This window comes from Dermacentor albipictus, chromosome 3 (genome assembly GCF_038994185.2).
Source record: "Dermacentor albipictus isolate Rhodes 1998 colony chromosome 3, USDA_Dalb.pri_finalv2, whole genome shotgun sequence".
Lineage (NCBI taxonomy): Eukaryota > Metazoa > Arthropoda > Arachnida > Ixodida > Ixodidae > Dermacentor > Dermacentor albipictus.
In genome coordinates, this window is record NC_091823.1 from 153,146,763 (window position 1) to 153,161,122 (window position 14,360).

The following is a 14,360-nucleotide window of genomic DNA, read 5'->3' on the forward strand; positions in this document are numbered from 1 at the left end:
TGCTTGAATGTACGCTGTGGAAAAAACGGTACATCGGACAAACAGAAGGACCTTTCAGATTCCGCTTTAACAATCATAAATTACATGCTAACACGTTGCCCATCCTGCCCATCTCAAGACACGTGCATCTCCCTCACCACTCATTTGATAAACTGAAAGTGACCTTGCTTGAATCTGGATTTCGTTCAAGTTATGATAGAGAAGCCCGCAAATCCTTCCTTTTCTATAAGTTTGACACCGTCGCGTGTCCGTTGAATGAATGTGTAGGAAAATTGAGTTGCCTGTCTTTGTAGCCCGTCACCTGTCCCTTCTTCTACTTGTACGTCACTATTCCCTTTCTTCTGTGTCTGTGTTTGCTTGGTAACATAGCACTTATTGGGTGGCGTTTCGATGTCCCGTGGCGATTGGTTCTTGCAATTCATTTCGGTGCGTTTTGATGCTTTGTGTTTAAATAATATGTTTGCAATTGCCATCGGTTTATACACGTAGCAGCTGTCCTTTGAACGATTCAGACGCATGTTGTTCGCCGAGTTTATTCGTTTCTCATGTAAACATAGCTTCATTTGGTTGATATGCACACGTATATTAACTGTACAGACACCATGCAATGTATTCTGATGAAGGCCGGACCCCGGCCGCAACGTCAACAAACCGCTTCATACGCGCGTCTACTTCACTGTGTATATTTACCCAGACCCGGAATTGTTTTTCTCTGGCATATATATATATATATATATATATATATATATATATATATATATATATATATATACCATCGAGAAGAAGGGGGTTAACCCAGGAGCCGGATTTGTATTATTCATATCATAGGAAGCCTACATACAAAGACACCATGGAATATGCAGGGGAAATTACTGGTACTTATTAATTGGACTGAAAAAATTATTCTTTGAACTAATGGAAAAGGCATGGCAAAACAACTTGGCACAGGTTCAAAACAATCCCCCGTCTTCGCATAACGCGCGTAATGCTCTACCCATTGAGCTACCGCCGGCGCAGTCTTACAATCTACTTCCTAGGGTATTTATGTGTTCCTACTGGAATTAACCTGGGAATCTGAGCCAGCGGCGCATCTCACAAACATTGGCGGCGGTTGTGGAATATCCCTTCTGCTGCAGGCGTCACGAGTACGTGATTTCTTTTGGGACGAAGGAAACTTGTCAATAAACCCACAAGTGCTACTTGAAGGCTTAAATTTTGCCGGATTCGAGACCTTCGGTATGAATTGATATTGAAAGAGGATGAAAGGGGTTAACTGAGGGGTCTGATTTTTTATTATTCATATTCTAAGGAAGGAACAAAGACACCAAGGACAACATAGGGGAAATTACTTGTACTAATTGAAGTAAAGAAATAATAAAGTAGTGGAAGTGAAAGTGGATGAAAAAACAGGTTGCCATAGCCGGGGAACAATCCCACGTCTTCGACGCATACGCACACACCCACATATATATATATATATATATATATAGTCATATCATAAGAAGCCAACAAACACTGACACCAAAGGCAACATAGGGAAAATACTTGTGCTTGATAAATCACACAAAGAAACGATAAATTAATGGAAATTAAAGTAGATGAAAAAACAACTTGCTGCAGGTGGGAATCGAACCCACAACCTTCACATTTCGCGTGCGACGCTCTACCAATTGAGCTACCGCAGCGCCGTTTTCCCATCCGCTTTCTTGGGTATTTATGTGTCCTAGTAGAACCCTGGGAGTGTTAGCCAGCGCCACCACTCACAGACCTTGGCGGCGGACGTGGAACGTCTTTTATTGCCGCAGGCGTCAGGAGAACGTGATCTTTCAGGGTGAAGGCAACCGGTCAATAAACTTACATATGCTACCTGAAGGCATCAATGTTGCCGGATTCGAGACCCTCGATGTAATAAACGAGAAGAAAAGAGGGTTAACCGAGGGGCCCGATTTTTATTAGTCATATCATAAGAAGCCAACAAACACTGACACCAAGGGCAACATAGGGGAAATTACTTGTGCTTAATAAATGACACAACGAAACGATAAATTAATGGAAATTAAAGTAGATGAAAAATCCCACAACCCACAACCTTAGCTACTAGGACACATAAATACCCAAGAAAGTCGATGGGAAAACAGGGCCGCGGTAGCTCAATTGGTAGAGCATCGCACGCGAAATGCGAAGGTTGTGGGTTTGGTTCCCACCTGCGGCAAGTTGTTTTTTCATCTACTTTAATTTCCATTAATTTATTGTTTCTTTGTTTGTTTGTTTCTTTAAGCCCGGTTAACCCTCGTTATTCTCACTCATTACATAACGACGGCCTCGAATCTCGCAACATTGAGGCCTTCAGGTAGCCTGTGTGGGTTTATTGGCCAGTTCCTTTCACCAAAAAGCTCACGCAGTCGTCACGCCTGTGGCAGAAAGGATGCAGTACATCTGCTGCCATGGTTCGTGAGCGGCGGCGTTGGCTAACACTCAAATGGTTAGCTCTCGTAATAACACACAAATACCGCAGAAAGTGGATGCGAAACTGGCGCTGAGGTAGCTCAAGTGGTGGAACATCGTACGCATAATGCACAGAAGTGATATAATTATAAAATCGGGCCCATTGGTAAACTACCTTTGACTTTCTTCATCAAATATATATATATATATATATATATATTTGATGAAGAAAGTCAAAGGTAGTTTACCAATGGGTATATATATATATATATATATATATATATATATATATATATATATATATATATATCTGTGTGTGTGTGTGTGTGTGTGTGTATGTATGTGTGTAACATTCCACGACAAGCGTGCCCAGAACCGACGCACGACTCCTTTATACTTCTTCCCCCCGTTCCCACCAGACCTGGCCTTTGTCATCTCGGCCCGCTACACTCTCCCGGGTAGTGGAACGTGTACGACAGATGAAGAAGCCCGGCTGTGTAGACACAGTCAGAGTTTTCTTGGCCTCGCAGGACATTTTAGAAATTACGTAAAGGATATTGCAGCACGAGCTCAACCGTTGCACGAACTACTCCGTAAAAACACAGCTTTCATTTTGACTGAAGCATGTGAGACGGCGTACAGAGATTTGTTATTAGCGATATCATCAGACCTGGTCCTCACAATACCGGACTTCACTGTTCCATTTGAACTTACAGCTGATGCGTTGAACTACGGAGAAGGTGGTGTAGTGTGCCAACGAAGAAGCAAAAGTGGCAGCGAAAAAGGAAGGCAAGATCTTGGATATTACTCCTATACTTTCAAAAAATTGGAACACTACTACAGAACAACTAAAATAGAGGCATTGGCTGTTGTGCTAGCGATTAGGCATTTTCGATCGTACCTAGAAAGCACGAAATCCAAACTGTTCACTAGCAATCAATCGCTTACTCATTTGCTGAATGGTAATGAACCGAAAGGGCGGATTGTTCGCTGGATCAGTGAAATTCAACAGTTTGATTTTGAAGTGAAACAAAGAAGCGGACAAGATTTGTCAGAAGCCCATGCACTTTCTCGACTTCCCATTGGTAGTAACTGTGCGAACGAGGACAGAGTGAACTCACTTGAAATGTTGGAAAGCACAGCACAGCTGATGGTATTTACACGCAAATTTTCACGTACCGGATACACTGAAAACAAGAGTTCTCGACCTGTATCACGACAGCCCAGAGTCAGGAGGGCATGACGGCTTATGGCGGACATACTACAATGGGACATAATTTACATGACCCCGTATGAAGAATTACATCAGCGATTACATTAGCTCTTGTCAACAATGTCAACTAAATAAAGCAAAATATAACCAGAAGACAGACAGCATGATTTTTCCACATCGATCAAATGTTACATTTGAAACCGCACATATTGATTTCGCTGAACTGAAGAAGAAAAACGAAGTAGTGAGGAAAACTCAGACCTTTTATTGTGCATTCATGAATATTCAAGGAAGCTAGCTGCCAACCTAAGCAAAGAAATTGCTGACGCTGTCACATTGCTCTTGAATAGAGACATGTTTAAAGGATTGAAATGTGTCGTATCCGACAATCACCCTGCATTCAAGAGTCAGGCATTTGCAAGGTGGGCAAAAGACAGAAACATTACTCGGAAGTTCACTGCACTATACTGACACGTGTACTTATCTTTACCGGGCAACCATGTTTTGCCACCTAACAAGTGTTATCGCACAGCGCGGGACGCGCCAGCATGTATCCGAAGTTTCTGGAAAGTTGTCGATGCTTCCATTCGCTGTCTATTGTCGCCGAACCTTGTCTTATCTGATTTCATCGCCTGCCGCGAATAGTGTAGAACTTTGTGCAAGACACGCGGGTCCCAGCGGTTAATCCGGAACACTCGACTACCGATATATAAAAGCCGACGCGCTTGACCCGCTGATCAGATTTTCGACGATCGCGGACTGTGTTCGCCGCTATCGTTGTGCTTCAAGTGTAGCCTGTCTTTGTGGGCACAGGTTCGCGCAATAAAAGCTAGTTTTGTCTTTCACAGTATTCCTACTGTCTACAGCATTGCTGTGTCAATACTTCGTCCAGAAGTATTGCACGCCCAACATGACGATCCGACCGCTGGACACCTCGGATTTTCCCGGACACTATCGAGGATACAAGAAAAGTTTTATTGCCCGCGCCTGACCGCCGACGTCGCCCGTTATGCCAGAACATGCCGAGACTGTCAGCGACGCAAGACACCACCGACAAGGCCAGCCGGGTTACTACAGCCAATCGAGCCTCTTTCCCGACCATTCCAGCAGATAGGGATGGACTTGCTGGGACCCTTTCCGACGTCAACAACCGTAAATAAGTGGATCATCGTGGCGATGGACTACCTCACCCGCTTCGCTAAAACTAAAGCACTGCCGAAAGGTAGCGCAGATGAAGTGGCAAAATTCTTTGTCGAAAACATCCTGCTGTGAAATGGCGCCCCAGAAGTCCTCATAACAGACAGAGGAACGGCCTTTACAGGGGAACTCACCCAAGCCATTCTGAAATACAGTCAGACAAGGCACAGGAGGACAACAGCCTACCATCCGTAGACGAATGGTCTTACGCAGCAGCTGAATAAGACCCTCGCCGACATGCTAACGATGTACGTCGACGTCGAATACAAGACCTGGGATGCCGTCCTGCCGAACGTAACATTCACTTACAACACGGCGATGCAAGAAACAACACAGATCACGCCGTTCAAGCTGGTCTACGGCAGGAACCCGACGACGACGCTCGACGCCATGCTGCCGCACGTCACTGACGAGGAGAACCTTGACGTCGCTACCTATCTCCAGCGCGGCAAAAAAGCCCGACAGCTCGCCCGCCTGCGGATCAAGAACCAGCAGAGGACCGACAGCCGACACTACAAACCTCCGACGACGCTTCGTCGAGTACCAGCTCGGCGACCGTGTCTGGGTATGGACCCCGATACGCCGACGATGACTCAGTGAGAAACTACTCCGACGCTATTTCGGAGCCTACAAGGTCATCCGACGTATTGGCGCTCTGGACCATGAGGTCGTGCCAGACGGCATTTCGCATTCACATCGGCGCCGCGCACGATCTGAAGTGGTCCACGTGGTGCGCCTTAAACACTTTTGTGGGCGCTGACGAACTTCCTTATTTTTGTTGTTTTCTTTGCTACGAGTGCTTCTTTTTTATTACTTTCGTTTGTTTGCAGCATCGGGTCGATGCTTCTTAAGAGGGGGGCAATGACATGTGTACTTATGTGTATCGGGCGACCATGTTTCGCCGCCTAACAAGTGTTATCGCACAGCGCGAGACGTGACAGCATGTATCCGAAGTTTCTGGAAAGTTACCTATGCTTCTATTCGCTGTTTGTTGCCGTCGAATCTTGTGTTATCTGATTCCATCGCCTGCCGCGAATAGTGCAGAACTTTGTGGAAGACACGCGGGTCCCAGCGGTTAATCTGGAACATTCGATGACCGATCTATAAAAACCGACGCGCTTGACCCGCTGATCAGATTTTCCACGATCGCCCACTGTGTTCGCCGCTATCGTTGTGCTTTAAGTGTAGCCTGTCTTTGTGCGCACAGGTTCGCCCAATAAGAGCTAGTTTTGTCTCTCACAGTATTGCTAATGTGTTCTTTAACGACACCATCCATCAGCTAATGGAATAGCAGAGCGATTTATCTGAGATATAAAACAATATGTTAGCATGTACCCAGGATTCCCAAGAGGGTTGCGAGTTGTCTAGGAGCACCTGTGCCTCGCACAACAATAGATGTCATACAAGCACTCTGGGATGCAGCCTTCAATACGCCACCTTTGAGGAGCCTGCCTCTTTGCCTGCGGACCATATATTTGGCATAAGAGAGAAGTTAACCTTAAAGAGACGAAGAAACGTACAGAAAGCAAAGGAAGCACAGGGAAGCGATAAAGAGAGCATTTGACAAACGTCATCCTTTATTTGCAGTGGATTGATGAAACAAAGCTTGGGGGAGAGTAGGGGTGGGAGAAGAAGAACAAAAGGATCGTGCTTCGGTTCTGTGCACGCTTGTCGTGGAATGTTCATATATATATATATATATATATATATATATATATATATATATCATTAGCCTAGTTACGCCCACTGCAGGGCAAAGGCCTGTCCCATACTTCTCCAACTACCCCGGTCATCTACTAATTGTGGCCATGTTGTCCCTGCAAACGTCCTAATGTCATCCACCCACCTAACTTTCTGCCGCCCCCTGCTACGCTTCCCTTCCCTTGGAATCCAGTCCGTAACCCTTAATGACCATCGGTTATCTTCCCTCCTCATTACAGGTCCTGCCCATGCCCATTTCATTTTCTTGATTTCAACTAAGATGTCATTTAACCGCGTTTGTTGCCTCACCCAATCTGCTCTTTTCTTATCCCTTAACGTTACAACCATCATTCTTCTTTCCATAGCTCGTTGCGTCGTCCTCAATTTCAGCAGAACCTCTTTCGTAAGCCTCCAGGTTTCTGCCCCATATGTGAGTACTGGTAACACACAGCTCTTATACACTTTCCTTTTGAGCGATAGTGGCAACCTGCTGTTCATGATTAGAGAATGCCTGCCAAACGCACCCCAGCCCATTCTTATTCTTCTGGTAATTTCAGTCTCATGATCCGGATCCGTGGTAACTACCTGCCCTAAGTAGATGTATTCCCTTACCACTTCCACTGCCTCGCTATCTATCGTAAACTGCTGTTCTCTTCCGAGACTGTTAAACATTACTTTAGTTTTCTGCAGATTAATTTTAAGACTTACCCTTCTTCTTTGCCTCTCCAGGTCAGTGAGCATGCATTGCAATTGGTCTCCTGAGTTACTAAGCTAGGCAATATCATCAGCGAATCGCAAGTTGCTAAGGTATTCTCCATCAACTTTTATCCCCAATTCTTCCCACTCCAGGTCTCTGAATACCTGCTGTAAACATGCTGTGAATAGCATTGGAGAGATCGTATCTCCCTGTCTGACGCCTTTCTTTATTGGGATTTTGTTGCTTTCTTTGTGCAGGACTACGGTGGCTGTGGAGCCACTATAGATATCTTCCAGTATTCTTACATAGGGCTCATCTACACCCTGATTCCGTAATGCCTCCATGACTGCTGAGGTTTCGACTGAATCAAACGCTTTCTCGTAATCAATGAAAGCTATATATAAGGGTTGGTTATATTCTGCACATTTCTCTATCACTTGATTGATAGTGTGAATATGGTCTATTGGTGAGTAGCCTTTACGGAATCCTGCCTGGTCCTTTGGTTGAGAGAAGTCTAAGGTGTTCGTGATTCTATTTGCGATTACCTTAGTAAATACTTTGTAGGCAACAGACAGTAAGCTGATCGGTCTATAATTTTTCAAGTCTTTGGCGTCCCCTATCTTATGGATTAGGATTAGGTTAGCGCTCTTCCAAGATTCCGGTACGCTTGAGGTTATTTATATATATATATATATATATATATATATATATATATATATATATATATATATATATATATATATATATATATATATATATATTCAGAAGCCGAATGAAGCTGTTGCCATGTTCGCTGAGGGCATGGATCGCCGTTGTCGTCGCGCTGGCACCGCTATGCCCGAGGCAAAAAAACTCGGAGAGAGAGAGATGGCTTTATATTAGAAAAACAGAGAATTTCGCCGGCGCGTATATAACCGCCGGCATGCTACTCTGTATAGGGATGGAGAATGGGATTAAAAGATTCCAGAAGAGAGTGGGAGAAAAAGAGGATGAAAATAAATATGAAATGTCCGAGTGGACCTGGTACTAATATATACAGTTGACATGGCGGGTAAATTTAGGCTTTTGTATATGAAGTATGCAATTTCTAAAGCTTTACTATTAGACCAATTTCTGTCAGGTATTTGAACAAATATCCAAAACCCGTCGCTGCTCTGAAAGGCCGGGCATTGGACCTAAGATACTGGGTAACGTTAACGGTTCGCGGCAAATCATGTCCATTTGGTGCTCAAAAAATTGTCTCTCGTCGCGCTACGCGGGGCATTCTAGTAATATGCGCTCAATTGTCTCTAAGTTGCGACAGTTATCACAGTATAGGTTAGTGGTAAGCCATATGCCGTGCAGATAATTGTACTAAGCCACCTCATGCGCGGCGTAAACGACCAGCTGTTTGCCGGTCTTGTGCGGAACCCGCCGACGAGCGTCGATGAATTTATTAAAGAATCAACGGCCATAGAGCGCGCGTTACGCCTAACCAGCCGCCAGTATGATCGCCTCACCAGCACTGGATCGGCAAGTGCCGCAGTGTCACGGTCACAGAAGAGGGTCCCTTGCACCAGCTGATACGCGAAATTGTTCAGGAAGGGATTAGGCAGCTCACTGCAAAGCCGAGTGAATGTACAGCTGCGTTGGTGGCTGAAGTTGTGCGCCAAGAAATAAAGCGAGCGTTTGCGGCTCCCGAGCGAAATACCCAGATGTGGCAGCCCAGCTACGCAGAGGTTGTCCTTCCACCGTACGTCCGTTGCCGACACTGCAGTCACATTCCCACACGTGGCAGCCCAGCTACGCAGATGTTGTCCGTCGACCGCCACCTCCGATGCAGACGCAGCATCACCAGCAGTCAGCACCGGCATCACCTTGGTACCATAAGGAACAACTGACACGGCCACCGCTTCGTAGAACGGACATTTGGCACAGAGCTGAATACAGGGCATGGTGCTTCCACTGTGGGAAAGCGGGCCACAGCTGCCGTCATTGCCCGTATCGCGTCGAAGGTTACCAAGCGTTTCCATTCGCTGCTTCTCGTCGTGCTTTTGACGGCAGCCGAACGAACATCGACGCGAATTGAACGATCTGGCAAGCCGATTCTCCGGGTTCAGGCCGATCCACACGACGGACTAAATTGCTCTTTTGGACCACGGTCCGCGCATCACGTGATAGGACGTCACCAGTTTGTGCGGACCGACGTTGGCCCGCGCAAGACCCCGGCCCTCCCGGTCCAACAAATCGCTTAGGCTTTTCCCACTTCACATTGGGCGGTGGACCGCATGCAAACCACACCGATTTTGGCGTAGCCAACGAATGTTGTCCGGCAACAGAGTGTACCTTCAGCCAAATCCAATCTAGTTTTCGGCTCAGCAAAAGCCAGTCGCTTCATGTCCGCAGTTCCCTGTACACGTGCGTGCAGCAGATATATATGTTTCTCGAAGTGACGAGGTGGTTTTTTATTTTGTATCCCTCGTTGAGCAGTTCCCGGCTTTGTGGGACTCGAGCCCGAATGATTAAAATGATAACGCGAAAAAAGCGTTAGTGTAGTTGGTGGTCTGCTCTGCCGTCTGCTATGGCGGTCCACCATGTTGATGTGCCCTGCGCTTGACCGGGCCACGGCGGCGCATGACGTCGCGTCACGTGACGGATCGGCCCGCAGACTTGGTCCGTCGTGTGGATCGGCCTTTAGCGGTCGCGCTCCCCTTCTCCGGGACATCATTTTCCAGCTGCAAAACGCAGTTCTACAGACGGAGCCCGAGGGCGATCTCCCAGGCCCCGCCGTGGAAACTGAAGGGCGCGACCTCAGGGGCGAAGGTTGCCACACGTCGAAGCGCCAAAAATCCTCTATTGCCGTCAAACGAGAAGCCGATACAGCGGGTTGATTTGACAACAGACGAGATCGTTAGCGCCGATGCTACTGTATCAATTGACGCCCACGACCTGACAGCGCTTGTAGACACTTGCGAGGACTTTTCTATCGTAAATGAAAAACTAGCGGAAAGACTTCGTAAAGTGAAAATGGAATGGTCAGGGCCCCACATTATAGGTGCTGGATGCCAGCTTCTGACACCGACTGGCAAGTGTACTGCAAGGGGCAACATAGGAGATTCGTCATTCGTCCCAAATTTTGTTATTCTCCCCGACTGCTGCAAAGATGAAGTCTTAGGTATGGACTAAATATACATATTGGACTATGGACTAGACTAGAAATATTGGACTAGACATATTGGACATATGGACTAAATATACATATACATATGGACTAAAGGTATACTAACCTTTTCTAGGGAGGAAAGTGCAGAACTACAACGGAAATCTTTGCGCATCATAGACGACGTGACCTTACCACCGTTACCTTGCCGTCTTGTTTCCATGAGGTGCGACACAGAGTACGATGGGGAAGGCGTTTCCAAGCCCATAATTATGTTTTGGCTCACTCAAGGGATTGCCACGCCCAGAAGTCTCGTCAAAGTAATGCATGGGACAACAGAACTACTGCTGACAAACTTCAGCAAGCAACCACGACGCATTGCAAAAGGCGCAGAATTTACTTACCCCGACGAGATTGCACGATTCGGTGAATGCTTTCCATTACAACAAGGAGAGCGAGACGCTTCGGCGCCACTACGTGTTCTTGACGGGAGTGCGAGCCTATTACCAGCTGAAAGGCAGCGCCTTGTGGACCTGCTTCACCAGTTTCGCGACCCCTTCTCGTCGACTTCCATAGTTGGTCAAACGCCACTGATGAAGCACCGGACTATGACGGAGGAGACAGCCAAACCAATCTGACAAAACCCGTACCGTGTAGGACCAAAAGAACGCGAAGCGATCCGAGAGCAAGTGAAGAAAATGCTCGACGACGACATTTTTCAATCATCAGAAAGCTCGTCGGCATCGCCTGTAGTGACGGCAAAAAAAAAAGACGGTAGTATACGTTTTTGAGTCGACTACCGTAAGCCGAACCGGGTGACAAAGAAGGACGTATACCCATTATCGCGTATCGACGATTCTCTTGACAGGCTGGGGGCATGCCAGCTACTTCTCGTCGATGGACCTCAGAAGTGGCTATTGGCAAGTCGAGGTTGACGAGAGAGGCAGAGAAAAGACTGCGTTCGGAACGCCTGAGGGGCTTTACGAATTCAAGGTCCTGCCTTTCGGTTTATGCGCAGCTCCAGCAACTTTTCAGCGAATAATGCATATGGTTCTGTCAGGGCTTAAGTGGCAGACATGCCTAGTATACCTCGAGGACGTTAGAGTTTTTTCGGAGCGTTCGAGGAACACGTGAGATGGCTGCTTGCGGTTCTACAAATGATCCCGTCCGCCGGCTTAACTCTGAAAGTAGAACCGTGTCACTTTGATATCGAGAAACTCCAGCTCTTAGGTCATGTTCTGAGCCATCAAGGCTTCCACCCTGACCCCGACAAGGTCCCGGCCGTCGGAAAGTTTCCAATATCAACGGATAAGAAGCCAGTGATGCGTTTCATAGCCAATTTTTCAAATATAGCGTCACCGTTACCGCGCCTCACAAGAGAAGACGTTGCCTTCATATGGGATGAAGAAGGAGAAGCAGCGGTTAATAATCTCCGACAGCGCCTGCAAGCACCTCCTTTACTGGCTCACTTTGACAAGGACGCTATTACCATGATTCATGCGCACGCTAGCAACGCAGGTCTAAGCGCTGTGCTCGTGCAGTGGCAAGACTCAGCCGAGAGAGTCATTGCATACGCAAGAATAACGCTCTCACGTGCTGAGTCTAATTACTCTATTACAAAAAAGGAATGACTTGCGGTGGTACGGCCGGTTATGAAGTTTTGCCCGTATCTCGATGGCCGCTCCTTCAGTGTTGTCAGCGATCATCCCTGACTTTGCTGGCTGACGAACTTGAAGGATCCGTCCGCTTGACTAACGCGTTGGAGCCTGAGGCGTCAATAATTTGACGTGACAGTGGTGTACAAGTTCGGACGAAAGCACTCCGACGCCGACTGTCCTTCAATATCACCGATTGAGCAGGAAGTCACAGAAGATGATGAAGACATGACTTTTATAGGTGTTCTAGAAAAGGCTACGATTGCTCGTCAGCAACAGGAAGAGAGCGAACTGATTCCGCTTATTGAATTTTCAGAAGGCCGGATTACAAGGCCGCACAAAGCATTTGCAAGAAGCTTGCCGTCATTCTGCTTCTGTAATGATGTTCTTTACAAGAAGAACTTCTATGCAAGCGGAAGCAGCCGCCTTCTTGTCCCAACATGCTTCCGTCATGAGGTCTTACAAGCCTGCCACGATGAACCGACATCTTCACACCTCACTACACGCGAGCACTGGCCCGAGTCAAAGAGAAATATTACTAGCCAAGGATTGCCACCTTTGTGAAACATTCCGTGCGCACGTGCCTCGATTGTCAGCGACGCAAACCACCATATAGGAAACCAGCTGGGCTACTACAACCAGTCCAAGTGCCGACTGCCCCATTTGCCCAAATCGGCATGGACCTGCTGAGACCATTCCCGACTTCCAATATTGGCAATAAGTGGGTAATAGTTGCCACCGATTACCTGCCACACTATGCATAAACCAAGACCCTTCCAAGTGGCAGCGCAGTCGATGCACCGCGATTCATTATTGAAAACATGGTTTTGAGGCATGGTGCACCAGCGGTGATAATAACGGACAGAGCGAATGCCTTTACGGCTACACTTCTAAAGAGTGCTTAGCATCAGCGGCACGGCTCACCGAAAGACCACAGCCTATCAGCAGCAAACGAAGGGCCTGAGAGAACGCTTGAACAAGACTATCGCCGACATGCTGAGTATGTACGTAGACATGCAGCACAAAAATTGGGATGACATTCTACCGTACATCACATTCGCTTACAACACTGCCCAACAAGAAATAACGGGAAGGACAAAATAAAGCATTCTTCATGGCCGTGAAGAGCCGAGGATGCTCGACGCGATGTTGCCACATGACTGCGGCGATATAGGCAAGGACGCTGAAGCTTTCGCTCAACGTGCTGAAGAAGCGAGACAACTCGCCCGCGTCAGAATCACCAGACAACAGGACTACGACGCTCGACGCTAGAATCTACGGCACCGCTACATCACATATCAGCCAGGCGACAAAGTGTGAGTTTGGAGTGCCATCCGTCAGCGAGGGCTTTCAGAAAAGCTACTGAGGCGGTGCTTTCGTCCGTACAAAGTTTTACGGCGCCTCGGTGATCTCAATTATGAGTTTAACCCTGGCAGTCCTGCTTCCTCCAGGGCAAGGCAGCGTCCACCCGAAGTTGTGCACATTGTGCGAATGAAGCCCTATTGTGCGGAATGAAGCGCCCACACCTCTTCTGACACGTCTTCCTGTCGCTAGGATAGCTTCGGGACGATGCTCTCTCTGGAGGGAGGCAAATGCCACATCCAGTACGTGGTACGAAGAGGAAGAGGAAGATCTCGCGCATTGCGGAAGCGAAGAAGTCCTTGCGCGATCATTTTTCAGCTGGCCTGCAAAAAAGTATGCCGCCCTCTTTTATGAAATCTTGCTACTTCAGCATCGTGAATATATATATATATATATATATATATATATATATATATATATATATATATGCATATATGTGTGTGTGTGTGTGTGTGTGTGTGTGCGTGTGAACGCGTGTTTGTGTGTGTGGCGGCGACAAAAGCAGCACATTGACGCCATTGGTATAGCGTAACTGAATAAACGTTAAGTACATTGAAGCACGTTCTTTTGAAGTATCAAACATTTCGGCTGGTGGAGCCAGCCTCCGTCAGAGTGAACATTTGACGACTATCACTCAATCATTAAAATGTGTACAAAACCTAGTGATGATTATGAGTGGATGTTTAGCTGTTCTGCCACTCAATACACAACTCTCGGTATTTATGGCACTGAGCACAAACGCCACCTCTGCAAGCGCTGGCTTTGCTTCACCTCGGTAGCTCTCGCCCGTATTCCAGTGAGCGATTTTTGCGAGCTACTTAGGGTACATGGTAAAGCATTCCAGCATTCCAGTTCAGGAAGATTGTAAGTTATTCTTCACAGTCGCTGATGAACGTGTTTCAGAAAACGTTGTTTTGGAACACTCCGAACGCCACATTCACAGTATGGAGG

At 47.0% G+C, this 14,360-nt stretch overlaps 1 protein-coding gene and 1 non-coding gene across 10 annotated transcripts in view; both read right to left on the reverse strand.

Moving 5' to 3' along the window:
• The window catches only part of LOC135920017 (uncharacterized), a 278,410-nt gene that overhangs the window by 38,496 nt on the left and 225,554 nt on the right, over positions 1 to 14,360 (reverse strand). The window lies entirely within an intron of this gene.
• On the reverse strand, positions 1,613 to 1,685 carry TRNAS-CGA (transfer RNA serine (anticodon CGA)). The gene has a single exon. It is a non-coding gene; the product is annotated as a tRNA-Ser (tRNA).